The 19335-nt window shown below is 42.9% G+C and overlaps 1 long non-coding RNA gene across 6 annotated transcripts; it reads left to right on the top strand.

Moving 5' to 3' along the window:
• The first annotated feature begins 1990 nt into the window (after positions 1 to 1990).
• LOC110738754 lies at positions 1991 to 18596 on the top strand. Of its 6 annotated transcripts, XR_002514653.1 has the most exons (9): positions 1991 to 2174; positions 2254 to 2569; positions 2652 to 2709; positions 2806 to 4041; positions 4274 to 4445; positions 4535 to 4631; positions 5390 to 5520; positions 5600 to 5950; positions 18302 to 18596. It is a non-coding gene; the product is annotated as an uncharacterized LOC110738754 (long non-coding RNA). The 6 variants fall into 6 exon arrangements; XR_002514657.1 differs by having other exon boundaries at positions 2806 to 3882; positions 4535 to 5520; XR_002514656.1 differs by lacking the exon at positions 4535 to 4631.
• The last annotated feature ends 739 nt before the right edge of the window (positions 18597 to 19335 follow it).

Genomic DNA, 19335 nt, shown 5'->3' with positions numbered 1-19335 from the left:
TTGCTCGAGCAACACTCGCATATTCACAGGAAAATTTTTATATTCATATATCATTATATATTTAATATTTTATTAAAGTTATTGTTATTGTTCTATTATTTAGGCTATATATTCTCTTTTTTCATCCGTTATCTTATTATTTTTTAAGGAAAAAAATAAAAAGTTTTTGTTGGGAAATTTTTTAATGTAGACATGACACGTGTACTTCAAGAATATTCCTGGTGATTACTTTAGTATCAATAACTATATACTAAAAGACACACCAGCAATGACACATGTCATCTTCTGGTGTGTCCTTAGTATATCTTTTTTATATGTTAAAAAAAACTTTTGAAAAAATGATAGAGAATATACGCAAAATATTTTCTTCCAAAATTTAATCATAAAATAATATATTTACCAAATTAGATATCTAATCATATCTTTCTATTTTTATATAAGTAATTGCTTTTTAATGTATATAATTATTATTTATAGTAAAAAAAAATCATGAATATAATCTTTCAACCTAACATAATTAGCGAATGAAATTTTTTTTAAAATGTGAAATAAAAAAATGTAAAAAAGAAAGTTTGAATTAAAAATATAATATGTAGTCATAAAAAATAAAAAAAATAATAGTAGTATTTTAAGTTGCTAGATTTGGGATAAAATAAGAAATAGACTATGGACCAAATTTTTTTATATTTAAATATAGTTTTAATTGATACTCCGTAAAAAAAATTGAAAAACCGTGCACATGGCACGGGATCTAACCCAGTATAGTACTAGATTAGGGCCCGTACCATGCACTACGGTAATTTTAGTATAGTACTAATTTGAATTCTTTTGTGTATGAATTTGCCACTTGCTAGGCCAGGTCACAGCTTTGATCCATAATATTCCGAAATGATGAGTTCACGATGGGCCGTCTTAAATACTTTGGAGGTCTTGTGTGCTACCACAAAATGTTGACCCTAACAAATATGCTGTTAAATTTTATCGTTACGATAATTTTTTAGCAAGCAAAGGGATCGAAGCTTGACTATTCAAACATCCGATAACACATCTATGATCTCTTTGACTAAATTGCATACTTGTATCACCCATATTTTGCTAAGTGTTACCCGCTTGCGTTTTACGCGGTTTGTAATCATTACTTTGACCATTAATTTCTTTTATTGTGCATTAGTACTGCGTATGGAGTAAAAATTATACAATGTTGATATATTCAAATTTCATATCAATACGAATCTAATAAGATCAAACATGATAATGTTTTCATATATACACAATAAGACATGGTCAAAGTCTTAAATTTTGACCTAGTGAATAGTATATGGGTAGAACTTAGGAAAGTCGATGTATGTATGTCATTTACACATGTTTAATCTAACTTAGGCTGTTGTATTAACCAACTAACTTAGGATTTATGTATGTCATATACACATCTAACAGACGGAAAATCTACTGAAATTTTGAAAAAAGTGGAATCTGAGTAATTTTTTAATTTAAGAGGGGTATAATAAAAAAAATAAAATTAACGGGTTGTAATTTCAAAATAGGTCTACTATTTGGATGGTAATTTACAAATTTTCCAATATATAACTTATTTATCCTAATAAAGTTATCCGAAGTTTCTAATACTAATGCTTATTTGTCGATTAAGTGGTGTGATACTTGGCAAAATATTTGAACAAGAAGTCAACAAATGTTGTCATCTATTATGTAGCCTAGTTGCGGATCTCAACTTTATTTATTATATGATCAACACTACAAGAAAAAAGATAAAAAAGGACGACTTTAATCGGTCAAGATGGGCGAGTTATAGTTTGTCTAGTTAGTTTCTATCAAGGAGGGCAAAATTATAATTGCCCTTTTATTACAGAGCAAAGAGGGCGAAACTTACTTTCGCCCTTCTATTTCAGAACAAAGAGGGCAAATTCAGTTTTCGTCCTCTATAACAGAGCAAAGAGGGCGAATTAAGTTTTTCGTCCTCTATTTCTTTTCAAGCAATTGTGCTCCAAAACTCTTAAAATTGATGTGTTGGAGCGATTGGAAAAGAGTATTGCAATAACTCTTTGTAAGCTTGAAAAGGTGTTTGTTCCATCATTCTTTGATATTATGGTTCACCTCCCAATCCACTTGGCTAGTGAGGCCAAGCTTGCTGGGCCAGTGCAATATCGATTTGAAAGGTAATCTAATAGCTCATCCTACATTAATATGTGAAATTGTTTTATTTATGGCATCATTTAATAAGGTTATTTCTTGAAGGGAAATGTACACCATGAAGCTGCCTACTGCAACTAACAAAGCTCAACCAGAAGGCTCTATTTGCTAATGCCCGTATAATGGAAGAATGTCTTACCTTCGTCTCTAGATATTTAAGTGGTGTTGAGACATAATTCAATCGCATGAGTAGAAATGACTTGGGTAAGAATTATCATTCTCCATTGTTTAAACTATCAGTTTTTCAAAACAAGGGAAATCCATTAGGTAGAAGAACATTCAAGCAATTGAGCATCTTAGTTTGGGAGCAAGCTCAATTATATGTTCTTATGAATTGTCCAGAAGTACAACCATTTGTGGAGTAAGTCATCTATATCTTTTTATTCTTTTAATCATTAATTCATCATTATGTGAAATACCATTAACATGTATATGATGAACAGAGAGTATGCCTCTATTTGTGGGCCAAAACCAAGTGTAGTTGATTGGTTTCAATCACGAGTAAGTGTTATGTCTTTATGTTAAGGTTAAGATTAAGGTTATGGTTTGTAAGTGTTAATACTAATTTGATCTCTCCATAATGACTTATTTTCATAGATATGGAATCTTCATATGGAAGGAGATCCAAGAGTAACAACCGAGTATCATTGTCACGAGGTCCGAGTAAAAGTGTTAGAAGCTATCAAGGATACTATATAAATGGGCATCGTTTCCACACTAAAAAACGTCAAAGAAGGCGAAAGACACAAAATAGTGGAATAGTTGTTAAAGGAGATGAAGAGAGTGGATAAAGAGACTTTTGGGGGTTTTAAAAGAAGTCATAGAATTGGAGTATGATGTTCCAAATGGTGCGGATAAGTAACCAATCGTGGTGTTATTTAGATGTGTTTGGTTCGATATTTATACGGAGAGGCGAGGGATAAAAAGGGACAAGTTTGGCACAATTAGTGTCAACACTAAAAGGTTTTTACAAACCAATGAGCCATTTTCTATGGCATCCCAGGTTGGACAAGTCTATTACGTGAGGGCACATAATGAGCCAAATTGGAGAATCGTTATTAAGACAATTCCTCGTAACTTCTACAATTTTCCAATTGTTGATGATAGTGGTTGCGATGATGAGAATGATGATGTTGAATTAGGAATACCTAACTCAATAGTGAATGATGTAGATGATGAGATTTTACCAAGAAATGATGTCCCTCCTATGTTAGTGAACTCAATTGATTTTGAGTCAAAGGAGAATGGGATTTTGGAAGAAGAAGAACTCGAAGAAGAAGAAGATGATGATGTGGACTCGGGCAGCGACTAAACTTGTTGCTATTCCATCTTTTGTCTTTTTTTTTTTTTAATCTCAAACTTACGTAAAATGTGCTACTTTTATACATGGATCAGAACTTTTATTTCTGTTTTACTTTCTGTTTTCTATTTATATTTCTGTTTTTATTTTCTGTTTTCTGTTTATATTTTCTATTTATTTTTTGTTTTCTATTTATGGATTTAAACCAGATTTTGTTTGGTATAGAAAGAAGAACAATGAATCTGGAGACTCAATCATCGTTATTGCAATTAGGATCGACCTCTCAACCTAATAGAAGAAAAGGTCCCTTTCGTGGTCCAAGTAGAGCACTCAAGTATAAAAAGTTGCGAAGCATTCAACCCGGAAAGCTCAAGGTTAGTATTCCTCCAGTATTAGGAGCTGTTGTGGGTGAGCGTGCAAATCAGTTTGTTGTTTAGTGTGCTTATTGGGTGAAGGAGATCTGCCCCCTTGATGTTCTTAAATGGAGTGATATGCCTGACGGGATTGTAGATCAATTATATGCAAGGATTAAGGTATTTAATCTTGCTTGTTCAATCTTAAATTGAAATGTCAAATGGTATTGTAATTTTTGGGTCTGCTGCTGATTTTGTACTTCTGACTCTTACATGGTTTAAAACAGGTTTAATAAGCATTAGTTTGGCAGGCCATTTTTGTTCCTTTATGCTTGTTTTCTGCTTGTTTTCCTTTATGCTTGTTTTCTAGCAGGCCATTTAATAATTATGCTTGTTTTTTGCTTGTTTCTAGTCAAAGTACGAATTGGGTGAAGGAGCACACATTCGTAAAGCAATAAAGATCCAATGCTCCACCCTTTATAGGCATTGGAGAGAAAGGTTGAAGGCTGACTATTTTTCAACTAGAAAATCTTTATTAATGGAAGTGGCTTGTTTATAACTATTGGAGCTCTCCTAAACAGAAGGTAAGTTATGGGAATGCTCTTCTAATCAAAATTCTTCAATTGGTATTTCTTCCCTTTTGCTAATCCTATATGTTGTTTTGTAACCTTAGGAAAGGAGTGAGAAGAATCGAGCAAATGCTCTTGCAAAGAAGATCAAGTCAGCATGTGGTGCAAAATCAACAGCTCGCATAATTTATGAATTGATGAGTATAATCTATCTTTGTCTTAGTTGTTTACTGTCTTCATGAGCTGTGACTGTATACAACAGAGTAAAAATAGTTTTCTTGATTCACTTGTGATTTTGCTATATTCAATTTCGGATATCTAGGTTAAATCTTAAGGAGTAATTTTTTTTTTATTAAATATGGAGCATCATTATTGTTTTAAGTTGAAGAGAGCGTGGCCTATTTCTTAAAGCTTCATATATGTGCATTACTACATTATATGCCTTATAGAATTTATCATAATTAGCTAGCTGATTACTAGAAACCATGTAACAATGAACATCCTAGTAGCTCAGCAATGTGAGCCTCATTTAATTACAGAATAGTGGAATGGCTTTTAGTGGCCAAAGATTACTGCCTCATATTATTCTGTATGATCTGCTTGATGCAGATTTACATCATCCCTCATTCATTAATGAAAACTCAACATGGTCTAATGATACTACGCGTTAGATTTGAATGCATTAAAATAATTGTTTTCCTAGCGTATTCAACATCTGTAGTTTTTCGTTTTAAGTAACTTATCTGGAAACTTGATTCTGTTCTGTTTTAGTGCTCCTGTGGTCATGTCCTGTTGTATTCGTCGTATTATAAATTCTGCATTGTTGAAATGTGGATCTGATCCTCTTGTTATTAAAAAAAAAGAAATATGCATTGTTGAATTACTATATGGTTTTGAAATACTTTCCTAAATGGATTGATCTTGCTGAAACTAATAAGTGTATGTATATGATTTGATAGGAACTTGAGGCACAAGCTTGTGAACATGAGAATGAGTTCACCGAAATCAATGGTTCTAGTTCAAATGTAACCACCTCATCCCTAGCTAATGATGATCCCATGTATTTAAAGTTATGGGAGAAGTCAAAGAGGTATATTGAATATTTGTCTAATGCACGAACACTTTGTTTTTCTTTATTTTAAAGTTCTGACTTTGTTTTATCTTGTAAGGCATAAAAATGGGAAGTTTGACAATGAGGCCGAGGAGAAGTTCAAGGAATTAAGAGAGTTGCATGAGAAGGAAATTAGTGAAAAGAGAGTTGATAATCTTACTCTTGAAGAAGCTTATGTGAAGGTTCTTGGACATCGTCCAGGTTATGCCCGAGGTTTAGGCAAAGGGCACCTGGTGTCGTCTAAAGATCGAAAGATCGGAAGAGCTGAGCTGAAACAAAATGTTGAAAAACTACAAAATGAAAATAATATTATGCGAGCTGAATTGGAAGCGTCTAAGAAGAAACAAGAAGACCCAGAACAAAAGCTTCGGTTAATCATGGAGAAGATTGGCCTTGATGCTTGATAGAGGTAATATTTTCTAGCTCATTCTCTGCATATTTCCATGAATGTTGACTGAAGTTCTTCATTATACTTGCTAAAGTTAGTCTTATGATTTCTGCTCTAGCCTACATTTACACTACAGCCAAGGGTGTACATTTGTAGCCGAAATTCTGCTGTGTTTGACCTTAGAAAATATTCTATCATAATCTATTTGTAGGAATGACTTGTAAATGCTTTAAAGTAATGAGAGTAGGAGACACATTGGTAGTACTTGAATTATTTTCAGTGTTCAACTAAACAGAAGCAAATAAGCTTATTTCTAATCTGATGCTCTGACTATCAGTGACGCATTAGAAGTCGTCTTCCTTTCACAAAACTCATTTATGTCCCTGTTTTTCTCCTTGAAGCATATGTAAATGTAGGGAGTGTTTGTTCCTACTCTGCTTTTAATTGCTCCTTTATTTAGCCTACAGACATCTGGAAAGTTCAGGATTATGTTCAATGTATGTGATGTTATTGTCTAAAATATAAAAACTGAGCTATTCCTTCTTTTCATAATATACTTTGTGACTTCGTGTTACAATTGTAAAAGCAGCCATGTGTCATATATAAGGTTTGAAACTTTGAATGCATTAGTGTTATGGTAAATTGGTGTTTTGAGTAATGCATCTATTAAGAATTTTGGAAGATAAATTTTGATGGTGTTTTGGGTGTTTTTGTCCCTCGGGAGAGTTACGTCACGAAGTCTGGTCTGGCCGGTCTGTACCTGCAAAATAACGGAGACTCCGGATGGTTGGAGCTCCGCCTCCGACGGTCAAGTTAGTAACTTGAAACGGAATAAAGAGTACGGAAATTGAGGTGGGGATCTGCTTGGATTCCAAGCTCAGGTGTTTCTCTGATGTAAGAGAATGCAGGTGTAATAAATGGTAAAACGTGCCCTCAAAATGAGGGACATCTCCCTATTTATAGGGTCTTTGGAAATTGTGCCCCTGATTAGGTCACTGAACCCTAATTATTGGTGGGCTGCGCCGTTTTGCGGCGTTCTCGGGATTTGGGCCTGAAGGCCGCCTTTTCCCTTGATTTCTGGAATGACACGTGTCGAGCAGGGATTGGTCCATTTTAGACCAATCTGGGGGCTGACACGTGTCACCCTCTGATTGGGCCACGTGGCAGGGTGAAATTACCCTAAACATTTGCCCCTCACAGATGGGACGTGGCACGCCACGTGGCATCTGTGACACATGTCACACTCCGATTGGCGGTAATTTTACCGTTAAAGAGTAACCGTTCACCTTCCGGGTAAATTACGGAAATGCCCCCATATTTACCCTCTATATATAGCTGTTTTACCCTCATAATTTTGTACGTTTACAAAAATTTTCTAGCGAGAAAAACTTTGAGAGAGCAGAAGTCATCCGTTTGATTCAGGCGCGAGCAAGAAACTTTTTTCTTCAGCAACCCAGCCGGACCCGCCTTCCTTCAGATATCAAATCCAAAGGTACCGTCTCTGTCTCTCTCAGCTCTTTTCTTTTTTCACCGCTTGTACATATTTTTTGCAATAAATGGATGCATCACCAACACACACGACACAACCTAGGTTAGAGTCCAGCAGGTCACCAGGGACGGCTGATTCTAGGACTGGGAGTGTCGGCTCGGGGTGTTGGGACCACCCTTTGCCATGGATTCCGACCAGTTATGTGTCTGTGCAGGACACCATGGCTCGGACTATGCAGACGACCACCGATCCAAATTACAAAAGCGAAGGCTCAGGCGGCCAAACGCCTGAGGGAGAAACGTCTGGTCAGGGAGATCAGACGGCTCTGGAGAGATCCCCTCCGCGCGCCCCTTCAACCCCCGCTGACTCTTTCTTGGAGGAATGTGACCAAGGCGGCAACGAGGCCGCCTCTGCCCCCTTGGACCAAAGTGAGGGTGAGACGGAGAGTGACAGCTCCGCCTCTACCTCTGAGAGCAGCGACGACTTGCCCCCTCTTCCGGATAGCGAGGAGGAAGAAAGGAAAAAGTGGAGTGAGAAGGACGATCTCTTCAGCATCCACGTCTCCTCCAAGGACCAGATCCAAATGGGGGAGAACTTAGAGAATTTTAAGCAAATGCACCCGCTTGGAGACGGGTATAAGATCCGGGTGCCGCCTGAGCTTGGCACCATCGCCTGGGGGGACGATCAACAGAACGCCAACAACTATTTTGGCTGTTATGAGGCGGCGTTCAAAGCCGGCCTTCGCTTCCCCCTTCACCAGGCGGTGAAGGCAATTGTGAGAGGCTACGGCCTTGGGGTCTGGCAACTTACCCTTAATTCTTGGACCAACATTCTGGGGTATGTTGCCGCCTGCGAGTTTCAAGGGCTTAACCTTAGCTGGGAGGCTTTTGCAAGTTTGCATTACCTCAGCAGAAGCCGCCTGCTGGAGGGCGTGGTATACTCTAACCACACATCCGCAATACATGATGACCTTGGACAAGGTCTCAAAGTTCGACGGCTGGAAGCATAGGTTTTACCTGATGTCAGCCCCCAGACGGGAAAATTATGAATTCCGTCTGTACAATAAGAAGCCTGACTTGTTGGGCAAGAAGTGCGCTCTTCCCCGGATCCCAGAAGAAGACTTTGACAAAATAATTGAGGCAGACTTTTTCGGCGGCCTCACAGACGCAACTCTGTCAACCGGGGAAACAATAAAAGTCCCTAAGAACTGGATTCCCAAGAGCGCCTAGTTCAGGGATGAATGCTTCCTAGCCGCCTGCGGGCTAGGGCACATGTTTAATAAACGTATGCACCTGAGTTCATACCATCTGTAGTATTCATCTATTGGTATTGATTTATGATGTTAACCAATTTCTTTCATTTTGCAGAAGAAGCGTTGAACATGCTGCAGTCGGAGAAAACTCCCAAGCGGTCTTCTGCGACCATCCGCAAAGATCTTGCGGAGAAAGCTGCGGCCGAACTCAGGGCCAAGGTAATGAGCGCCTAACCCTTCCATAAGTTAATTTAAAAGCTATCTTTTTCGGATGCTAACTTTGATTTGCTTATTTTTCGTAGGGGGGAGAAGTTGGGAAATCGTTTGAGAAGAATCTCAAATGGGCTAGGGAGGAGGCCCCAGCCGTTCTCAACAAAATAAAGAAGGCCGCCTCCGCGTCGACTCCTGGCGCCTCAGCCGGGCATCAACAGATGCGGATAGCGGGGCGCAACGAGAGGGTAGGCGGCAGCCTGGGCCTCGACCTCGTTGACCCCGTTATAGCGACCGGGGGGTTCTCCACGCCTGCAAGCGGTACTCGCTTGGCCGGCTCTGAAGGTAAGAGCCCTTTTGAATCCCCGCTTGAGCTGGGGTGGCCTTTGCGGGTGAAATCCCACTCCCAACAGACGTCATCCTCAGACGGCCGGATACAAATAGGTGCCGCCTTAGTTTCGCACTCATCACCTATTGATTGTGGTGCAGATCAATCTCAATCTCCCCGCTGGCCAAACGTCCAGAAGCATGCCAAGGCCATGCTGGAGGCCGTCCGGAAGAGGGATAAGGACAATATCCCTGGGATAGAGACGTTCAACCTTGAACGCATTCTATCCCTTCTGGCTGAGGTAAGAAACTTGTCAATTCAATTTATTTTTTTTTCAAGTGTTTTATCCCGCCTGCAATACTTATACCGCCTGACTTTTTGCAGGCCATGCTGCGGGTGGACGGGCTCAAACGTCCTTATTCCCGCAAATGGGAAGAGGTAAAAAGGGCCAAGAAGTCTGCCATAGACGCTGATAATATTGCTTTACACTCGACTATCGTAAATGAACTTGAAACTAAAGCAATAATTATGACACAGGCGTCTAAAATCCGGCAGCTGGAGCTAGATCTAAAGGCGGCCAACCAGCGGGCTACGGATGCTGAGACGGCCAAGAAGGGAGCGGAGGAGGCCCAGAAAAAGGCAGACGAGAGCGCCAAACAGACTAATGAGGCGCTCAAGAAGACCCAGGCGGACCTTGGCAAACTGAAGACCAAGGTTGAGAGGCCGGAGAAGGATGCTGCGCAGGCTCAGAAAAACTTTGCAGCAACCTGGAGGCGGAACAAAACCGCCTTGTTGCTGAGAGTGATGCTGACAACGACGCCCGTATGAAGATTGCTTGGGCAGCCTTGTACCCAGACGCGGATTACATCATCTGGGCAATGGCGCACAGCTATGCTGAGTACGTGGTGTACTTGCGAGAGCAAGGCGAGCCAGAGCCTGCCTCCTTTAAAGCCTGGGTCAACTCCACTGAGCCGTCCGCGCCTGAGCTTCCTGGTCCTAGCGAAGCGCAGGAAATTCCCTCAGACAATGAGGAGAAGGGAGAGGACCAGGAGGCTCCGTCTGTAGGCCAGAAGTGACCCTTCAGCGGCAGTATGCCAATCTTTGCTTTCTTTTAATTTCCTTTTTGTTCAGCGGCTGTATGCCAAAACTTGCTTTTTCCGGCCTGCGTGCCGAGTATCTATGTATTTACCGGCTGTGGAGCCGGGTTAATTAACATTTGATCCATTACAACCGTTTGGTTGGATGGACCTTTATGAAATTCACCGACTGAGTCGGTTTTGATCAATTTACATTTGAGTTTTTATTTTTTGCAAATTATAATTTTTGCCTAACTTATCAAAAGCATGCAGCGGTGATTTCTTGCCTAACTAGTCAATAGTCTGGCTGTCCTTGCCCCTGGACGGCTGTGTGATTGGTTTCAAGTGGAGTTGGTTGATTGACTTGAAAATGACTGATGCTGCAAAGAGCATGATACGTTTGTAAGTCAATCAATCACATTAGTGATTGCCCCAAACCAAGTGCACAGCCGTACACCAACAGGCGCGTCGGTCACTACACAGACGGCGTATGTCCGTCCTTGTAGAGATTTCATAGCCATTAAACAACTCTTTTGCCCTAATTGGGGTGGGAGGTGCAATTTTGGGATAAATAACCCAAGTGAGAACTTCAGCCGGTGACCGACTGATGCCTAGGGGCATCCGGTATCTGGGAACTTATTCGTTCTTCGTAGGTTATTTTGATCAGACGGCTATGAGTTGACCAATTTGGTCATTAAATTTTTGCCGTCTGCATGGATACGTAGAACCGACAAACAGTACGTTCTCTACGGCGATTGCACCCGGAGGGGTGTCGCCGGACGCCTTTGTCCATGTTGGGACAGGCGATTTTGTAAAATGAGCAACCATCCGGCCATTTTAGCCTCTGGTCTTGTTTGAGACCGGTTGTGTAGCCACTAAACGTTTTTGTGCTTAGTTTCTAGTTAGTATTGAATTTACACTAAGTATCGAACTTAGCTTTTTAGACAAACAGATTCGTCTGTGTATTACCCAGGCGGATAGTCAGGCGGTTGAATAAACAAAGTGTCAAACTTAAATAAACAAGGTATCCGAGTATTACCCAGGTGGTCCAATGTAACCTTTACTAAGTGTCAAACTTAGTTGAGTAGAGAAGGACCCGCCTGGGTATTACCCGGATGAATAATCAATCAAAAAATAACTCAATCTTGCAAACGTCTAATTTCATTGATTTGTTTACAAAAAATTTACATTCTCAGAAGTAGTACTTTTTCAGATTATCTACATTTCAACTTCTATGCAGGCACCTGCCGTCTGGGGTTTCCAGGCGGTAGGTGTCGTCCCTTACTTCTTCATAGATCCGGTAGGGGCCTTCCCAATTTGGTGTCAGATTTCCCAGCTCATTGGCCCTACCGGTTGCCTCCATTTTTCGTAACACTAAGTTGTCAACTTTCAAAGGACGCTTGTGTACTTCTTTTGTTGTAGGCTCTAGTCATTCTCAGACGGTAAATCTCATGACGCAAGGTGGCATTGCCCCTGCGCTCTGGGAGTGAATCCAATGCCAGGCGCATTGCTTTCCAGTTTGCCTCTTCATCATATAACATGACTCTAAGAGTCGGCTCGTAACGTTCGATGGGCAAGACGACTTCAGCACCGTAAACCATGAGAAATGGGGTTTCACCGGTTGCCCCTTTTTCTGTTGTCCGGATGGCCCATAGGACATGGATTAACTCTTCTGCCCACAAGCCACCGGCTCTTTCTATTTTCTTCTTAATTCCGTCTGAGATGAGTTTGTTGAAGGCTTCAACTTGGCCGTTTGCTTGGGGCCGGCCAATAGATGCAAAGCAGCTTGAGATCCCCTGATCTCCCTACCAAGTTTTGAGCTGAGGCGTCCCAAACTGAGGACCATTATCAAACACCATAGACATAGGTACCCCATACCGGGTGATAACATTCTTCCAGATGAAAGAAATTACGTCTGAGGTCTTGATGTTTTTAACCGCCTCAGCCTCAACCCACTTGGTGAATTAATCCACAACCACTAAGATGTACGCTTTCCGCCTGGAGCAGGCGTGTAGGGACCTAGAATATCCATGCCCCATTTTGCAAACGGAATTGGCCTGTGGATGGCCGTCAGATCAGTAGTCGGGCGATGAATAAGTTTGCCAAACTTTTGGCACTTGTCACATTTCTTAACCAACTCCTTGGCGTCTGCCTCAAGAGTGGGCTAAAAATAATGTCGTCTGGCTCTGACGGCTAGGGACCTGCCGCCTATATGAGAGGCGCAGAATCCCGAGTGCAAGTCTTCGAGAACTCCTTTCCCCTTTTCTGGGGTGACACACTTCAACAGGGGCCTAAGAAACCCCGCCTTGAGGAGCTCTCCATTTCTCAACTCGAAGCTTGCAGCTCGCTTCTTCAGGACGACTGCTTCCTGTGGCGAATTAGGAAGTGTGCCGTCTGAGAGATAAGCCCGGATGCCATCCATACAGGTAGAGCTTCGGTCCAAAACTCCAATGGGATCTTCATTGATGCTTCTCTTTTCCAGAACTTCCCAAAAGACAGACCGAGGCGTATCATGGCAGGCGGAAGATGCCAGTTTTGACAACGCATCCGCCTGGTTACTTTCAGACCTAGGCACTTGGTTCAGCCGGAATTCCTCAAGTGCCCCGGCCTCTTCTTTAACTGCCTGAAGATATTTGATCATAGCCGGATGGGTAGCCTCATAACTTCCCTCGTACTGGCTAACAACCGATTGAGAATCAGAGTAGGCGTCAATTTTCATGGCCCCCGCCGCCTTACACATGCGCATGCCGGCTAGCAGGGCTTCATATTCCGCCTCATTGTTAGAGGCCTGAAACTTGAAGCGTAGTGCATACTCAAATTTGTCCCCTTCAGGGGATTCATAAATTACGCCTGCACCACAGCCGTTCTTTGTAGAGCTCCTGTCTACATACACTTTCCAAACCTGTTCAAGATTATCCGGAGCCACCGGACGAGTCATTTCTACAATGAGGTCGGCAAATGCCTGACCCTTCACTGCCTTTCTTGGTTCGTAAGTGATTTCAAGACTTTGCATTTCAATAGCCCATTTCAACATTCTCCCGGATGAGTCCAAGGTAGACATTGGCCGCTTGAGTGGCTGGTCCGTGTAGATTACCACCGGATGTGCCAAAAAGTAAGGCTTTAATTTTTTAAATGCCATATACAAAGGCCAAAATTTTCAAACATGGGGTACCGGAGTTCAGCATTTTTAGGAACATGGCTAATGAAGTAAACCGGGAGCTGCACGCCGTCTCGCTCAGCAAGGAGAACGACACTGAGGGCATGGTATGAGACAGCTAAGTACATGTACAACGTCTCCCTAGGCAAAGGATTGACCAACCTAGGCAGAGAGTGTAAATGCTCTTTCAGCCTCTGGAACGCCGCCTCAGCATCATCCCCCCATTCAAATCTGGTCTTCTTCCTGATTGCTTAGAAGAAGTAGAGGCATTTGTCACCTGACCGGCTGAGGAATCTTCCCAAGGCGGCCAGGCAACCGGTTAGTCTCTGGACTTCCTTGACAGAACGGGGTGACTTCATGTCAATCACCGCCTGTATCTTCTCAGGGTTAGCCTCTATCCCCCTTTGATCAATCAGGAATCCGAGAAACTTCCCAGACTCAACACCAAAGACGCATTTCTTAGGATTTAACATAACCTTATGCCGCCTGAGTGTGGTGAAGGTTTCTTGGAGGTCGACAAGGTGATCCGTCTGCTATTTGGATTAGACTATCATGTCATCAATGTACGCCTCCACATTCCTCCCAATCTGATTAACAAAGACTGTATTAATCATCCGTTGGAAAGTGGCAGACGCATTTTTCAAGCCAAACGACATCACAGTATAACAGAATAACCCCTGATCAGTGACGAAGGCCGTCTTCTCTTTGATCTTTCTTCCACAGGGGTATCTGATGGAAGCCGGAGTAGGCATCCATAAAGCTCATCAAGGCGTGGCCGGCTGTAGAGTCGACCAGACTGTCGATCTTTGGAAGCGGATAACTGTCCTTTGGACACGCTTTGTTGAGGTCTGTGTAATCAACACACATGCGCCAGGTCCCATTCGGTTTCTTAACAAGGACCACATTGGCCAACCAGTCGGGAAAATTACAAGGCCGAATGAACCTGGCGTCTAGCAGCTTTTTGACTTCGGCAGCTGCCGCCTGACTTCTTTCCTCACCGTGGTTTCTTTTCTTTTTCCAGATGGGCTTCTTTTTGGGATCCATGGCGAGTTTGTGGACAGCGAAATCCGGGCTGACGCCTGGCATCTCTTCCACTTCAAAGGCAAAGATGTCTTTGAATTCCTTCAGCAGGAGGTGCAAGCTTGCACCCAAAGTAGCATGAGCAACCGTCCCAACCTTAACAGTACATTCTGGACGGCTGTCATCCAGAACGAGATCAATGCTTTCGCCAGCCGATTGGGGACGGAGCTCATCTGACCGCTCACCGGTCAGTGATTGCTATTTTTTTTCCTTCTTCACCTCCACCAGAAGAGGTGCCTTTCTTTTCTTACCGGCTGCTGGTGGGGCAGGTGCCGGATCGGCATCCTTGACATTGTCAAGGTCTATTGGTTCCTGGACGCCTGGGGTTACAGTGTCCCTGACGGCTGAGAGGTAGCACTCCCGAGCCGTCTTCTGATCCCCATTCAGGGAACCAACAGTGCCATCATCCTTCTCATACTTGATGAGCATGAGAGACGGGATGATTACCGCCTTGGCTACATTGAGGGTTGGCCTGCCAAGGATAATGTTATAGGCGGTCAACTCCTCAACGACCAAGAACCTGACGACAATATGTCGCCCTTGGCCCTTCTCTCCCAGCCGGATGGGTAAGTCAATTCTCCCGGCTGGGTAGACCATTCCACCCCCAAAACCAACCAAGGGGTGGGTAACCGGATGCATGCTGCTGACATTGTATTTTAGCTTTTGCAGGCATCGGAGGCTGATGATGTCTGATGAGCTGCCGGTGTCTATAAGGATCCGTCCGACCAGCTGGTTGGCAACCTTACATTCAATGACCACCGGGTCATCATGCGGGCGGTGAACGCTGCCCTTGTCCTTCTCAGTTATCAAGACGTCTGGGAAGGAGGAGCTGGCTTCCGCCTGCTCCTCATAATCTTTGTCCATCTTTCGAAGATGGCTCTTAGTGCCCCGGATGGTAGGGCCACCACATGAGAACCCGCCTGCTATTGTGTAGACCGGCTCCTTGTCGATATCCGAGCTACTAGCAGGATGGGGGGTAGTCTTTGAGGACTGACCCTTGTTTTTCTTTTTTGCCCCGGTTGGGGACTTAGTAATGTAGGACTTCAGCAGCCCTTTGTCAGCCAGACGGTCCAACGCCCGCTGAAGACTAAAGCAGTCGTTGGTGTCATGGCCAACTTCCTCATGGAACTGACAATTTATTTTTGTTCCGTGACTGGACATAACTCTTCATAGGATTCAGCTTCTCAATGGACATCCGGTCCTTTACCTCCATGAGGATGGAGTTGTAGTCTTTGTTAAACTCGTACTTGGGAACGTACAGTTTAAACTTTTTCTTCTGGGACGGCTGGTCAGAGTCAGTAACCGCCCAAACTTCTTTTCTTTTCTTGCTCTCTTCTTTGTTTTTGGCCGGCTGAGCTGATCGGCTGTCTTTCTGCTTGTCGGACTTTTTGGAGTCCGACTGGCTACCAGGCGAGCAGAGGTCGGTAGCTTGGATGTAGCTCTTCGCCTCCCTCAGGGCCGCCTGTAGGGTGAAAGCCCCTTTTCTGACGAGGTCGAACTTAAAAGTCGACCCGTCTCTCAGACCCTTGAAAAAGTCTGTAAAAGCTACCTCGTCAGACATTCCTTGAATCTGAATTCTTATCAGATTGAACCGTCTGACATATGAGCGCAGCCCTTCTCTCTCCTTGCTTAACAGTGCTCAAATCAAGGCTTGTTTTCTTAGCAGGGATGTTCATTGAGAAGTTGGAAGCAAACAGGAAGGCGAGCTTCCTGAAGCTATCGATGGACCCGGCTGGCAGATTGCCAAACCATTGTTGGGCAATGCCCTTCAATGTAGCCGGGAAACACCGACACCACGTGGCATCATCCAACCCCTGCAGATACATGAGGTTGGTGTACGCCATGAGGTGGTCTTCCGGATTGGAGGTACCATCATAGGTACCAACCAACACGTTCTTAACCTTAGCCGGCTGAGCCGCCTCGGTTACCTCCCGAGTGAACGCAGAAGGTTGTTCACCCAGGCGCAGCAAACGAAGCTGCCAGTCCAATAGCTGGACATTTGGATATGCCGCCTGACCCCCAAAGAAGGCCGGCTGCATGAAGTGAGGAGGATACTGCCCGTAAGCCTGAGTAGGCATATACGGGACAACTCCAATCATACGAGGGCCAGAATGGACGGTATTACCGCCTGTCTGACTCTCATGCAAGGAGGGTGCACTCCCTGCAGAAATGTTGTTGAAGCTGTCTGGAAAATTCGACGTTGAAGCCGACTCAGACAACGATTGATTTCTCTTCCGGTTGATGATCTCCCGGGCATTGATAGTTGATTTTTTGCTTCTCACCGGCTGCTGAGGCCGACGAGTGTTGTTGTTCCTCCTAGGGAGGAGAATTTTTGACCAATCAATGGTCCCGGCTGCCTTCTCCTCTGGATGGGGAGTGGGCTGCCGGTTTCTGACTGACTTCCCCTTCTCTGGAGGGGTCTTCTTTGCCGACTGACCCTTGCTTGGGCCAGCTCGGCTTTTGGTGATCAGCTGTGTGATTTCACCCTTGAAACTGGTCATGAATCTCATGAGTTCGTCTCGGGTGACAGGGGCTGATCCAGCGGCCGTTTGGGTTGCCCCTTCCGGCTGCCCAGTGGGTCTACTCGGACCCGCCTGGGAGGCACCCCGCTTCAGAGTCTCTCTGGACCGGATGTGCTTGACTATGAGAGAGCCGTCTTCGGCTGTGGAGGTTTCGACCTGAGGATCCTCATCCTCCTCATGGTTTGTAAAGACTTCTGGATCTTCGCCCAGACGGTTAGGGGGTGGTACAGACTCTTGAACTATCTTCGAGGTACTCTCCCCACAGACGGCGCCAAATGTTTTGGGTGTTTTTGTCCCTCGGGAGAGTTACGTCACGAAGTCTGGTCTGGCCGGTCTGTACCTGCAAAATAACGGAGACTCCGGATGGTTGGAGCTCCGCCTCCGACGGTCAAGTTAGTAACTTGAAACGGAATAAAGAGTACGGAAATTGAGGTGGGGATCTGCTTAGGTTCCAAGCTCAGGTGTTTCTCTGATGTAAGAGAATGCAGGTGTAATAAATGGTAAAACGTGCCCTCAAAATGAGGGACATCTCCCTATTTATAGGGTCTTTGGAAATTGTGCCCCTGATTAGGTCACTGAACCCTAATTATTGGTGGGCTGCGCCGTTTTGCGGCATTCTCGGGATTTGGGCCTGAAGGCCGCCTTTTCCCTTGATTTCTGGGATGACACGTGTCGAGCAGGGATTGGTCCATTTTAGACCAATCTGGGGCTGACACGTGTCACCCTCTGATTGGGCCACGTGGCAGGGTGAAATTACCCTAAACAGATGGCATCTACTTGAAATCTCATACTGCCAAAAGTTTGGAGGAAAAGCTGAAGTTATCTGGTGTGCCAAATGAGGTTCATATCTACCCAGGAAGCAAATTAGCTTATTTCTAATCTAATGCTTTGACTGTCGGTGACGCATTAGAAGTCGTCTTCCTTTCACAAAACTCATCGGATACCCTAAGATTATGTATGATATACTCTAGAATTCTGTTTACTGCTAGGTCTGCTATTTCATATGTTACTGTCTTTTGTTTGATCTTGTTAAAACAATTCAGTTTAAGGGATTTATGTCTGCTGGTGTGAACACTCATTTATGTCCCTGTTTTTCTCCTTGAAGCATGTGTAAATGTAGGGAGTGTTTGTTCGTACTCTATTGTAATGTTTCGAGTTAACTAGCTTTAAAGTCAATTCTAATTTGATTGCAGACTGAATCTAGAAAGTGCAGTTATAAGATTTCTAATATGCATAATTGTTTTTGTCAAGTTTGCAGTTAGGAAATCAAGTCAATGTTTTGGGGATGGAGGACACCAAAAGGCTGGTTGCAAGGATGAGAAGATTGCTTGATATACAACTTGGTTAATACTTTTGTATATGTTTGCTATTAAATATTATTAAATATTTGCTATTATAGAAAACTTGGTTAATACTTATATATAATAACAAAATTAAAATTTATGCATATTAGCACCTAGAATTATTTTTTTTTAAAAAAAACAAAAAATTGATTAAAGAGGGCGACTTTGATTTTGCCCTTTAAAATTTGATCAAACAGGGCGAATTTTGAGCAAGGAGGGCTATATGAATTGACTTGTTTGAGTTGTTTATAGAGGGCAAAAAGAATTTTCGTCTTGCTTGATTCAATCAAAGAGGGCGAAAATTTCGCCCTATTTGAATTTGATCAAAGAGGGCGAAATTTTTTACTTTATTTGATATTTAACAAAGAGGGCGAAAAAATTTGTATGCCCTTTGAAGCTAATAGAATGAAGCTAATAGGGCGACTTAGGGGCGATTTTAAAATCGCCCTGTTTGCCTAATAGGGCGAAATTTGAACCTAAGAGGGCTATTTAAATTGCCCTCTTTGATATAATATCTTGTACTGCCAATTTGGGATTTCTTAGGTATTTCCTACTTTCAAATGGTATTTTCGATATCCTTATGATAGTGATATTAATCGGATTTGTACTAGTTCTCGGTACCATTACTCCTCTCACAGCTGTGTATTTTGGACTGCTGAAGTTTGGGATGGTAGGATATTGGCTTTTGTTGTAATATATACTTTTAAGGCTATTGGCCAGTAATATAAGTTCTTTGTTCTGTGTTAAAAAAAAATTGGTCTTTTCGATCCCTGGCTCTAATCTTTTACCCACTTTTATTGGCTTAGATTGTGTCTCATGTCCCTCCAGGCCTCCAACTCCCGCCATGATGCAATACTTATTACTTGGGGGAATGATGAAAATATCAAAATACTAATCCCTTCGTTCCCTTTTATAGTGCACAATTTTCTTTTTAGGTGCCTTAAAATGA

This window comes from Chenopodium quinoa, unplaced genomic scaffold (genome assembly GCF_001683475.1).
Source record: "Chenopodium quinoa cultivar QQ74 unplaced genomic scaffold, ASM168347v1, whole genome shotgun sequence".
In the NCBI taxonomy this organism is placed as follows: domain Eukaryota; kingdom Viridiplantae; phylum Streptophyta; class Magnoliopsida; order Caryophyllales; family Amaranthaceae; genus Chenopodium; species Chenopodium quinoa.
This window is presented reverse-complemented; position numbering and strand designations above follow the sequence as displayed.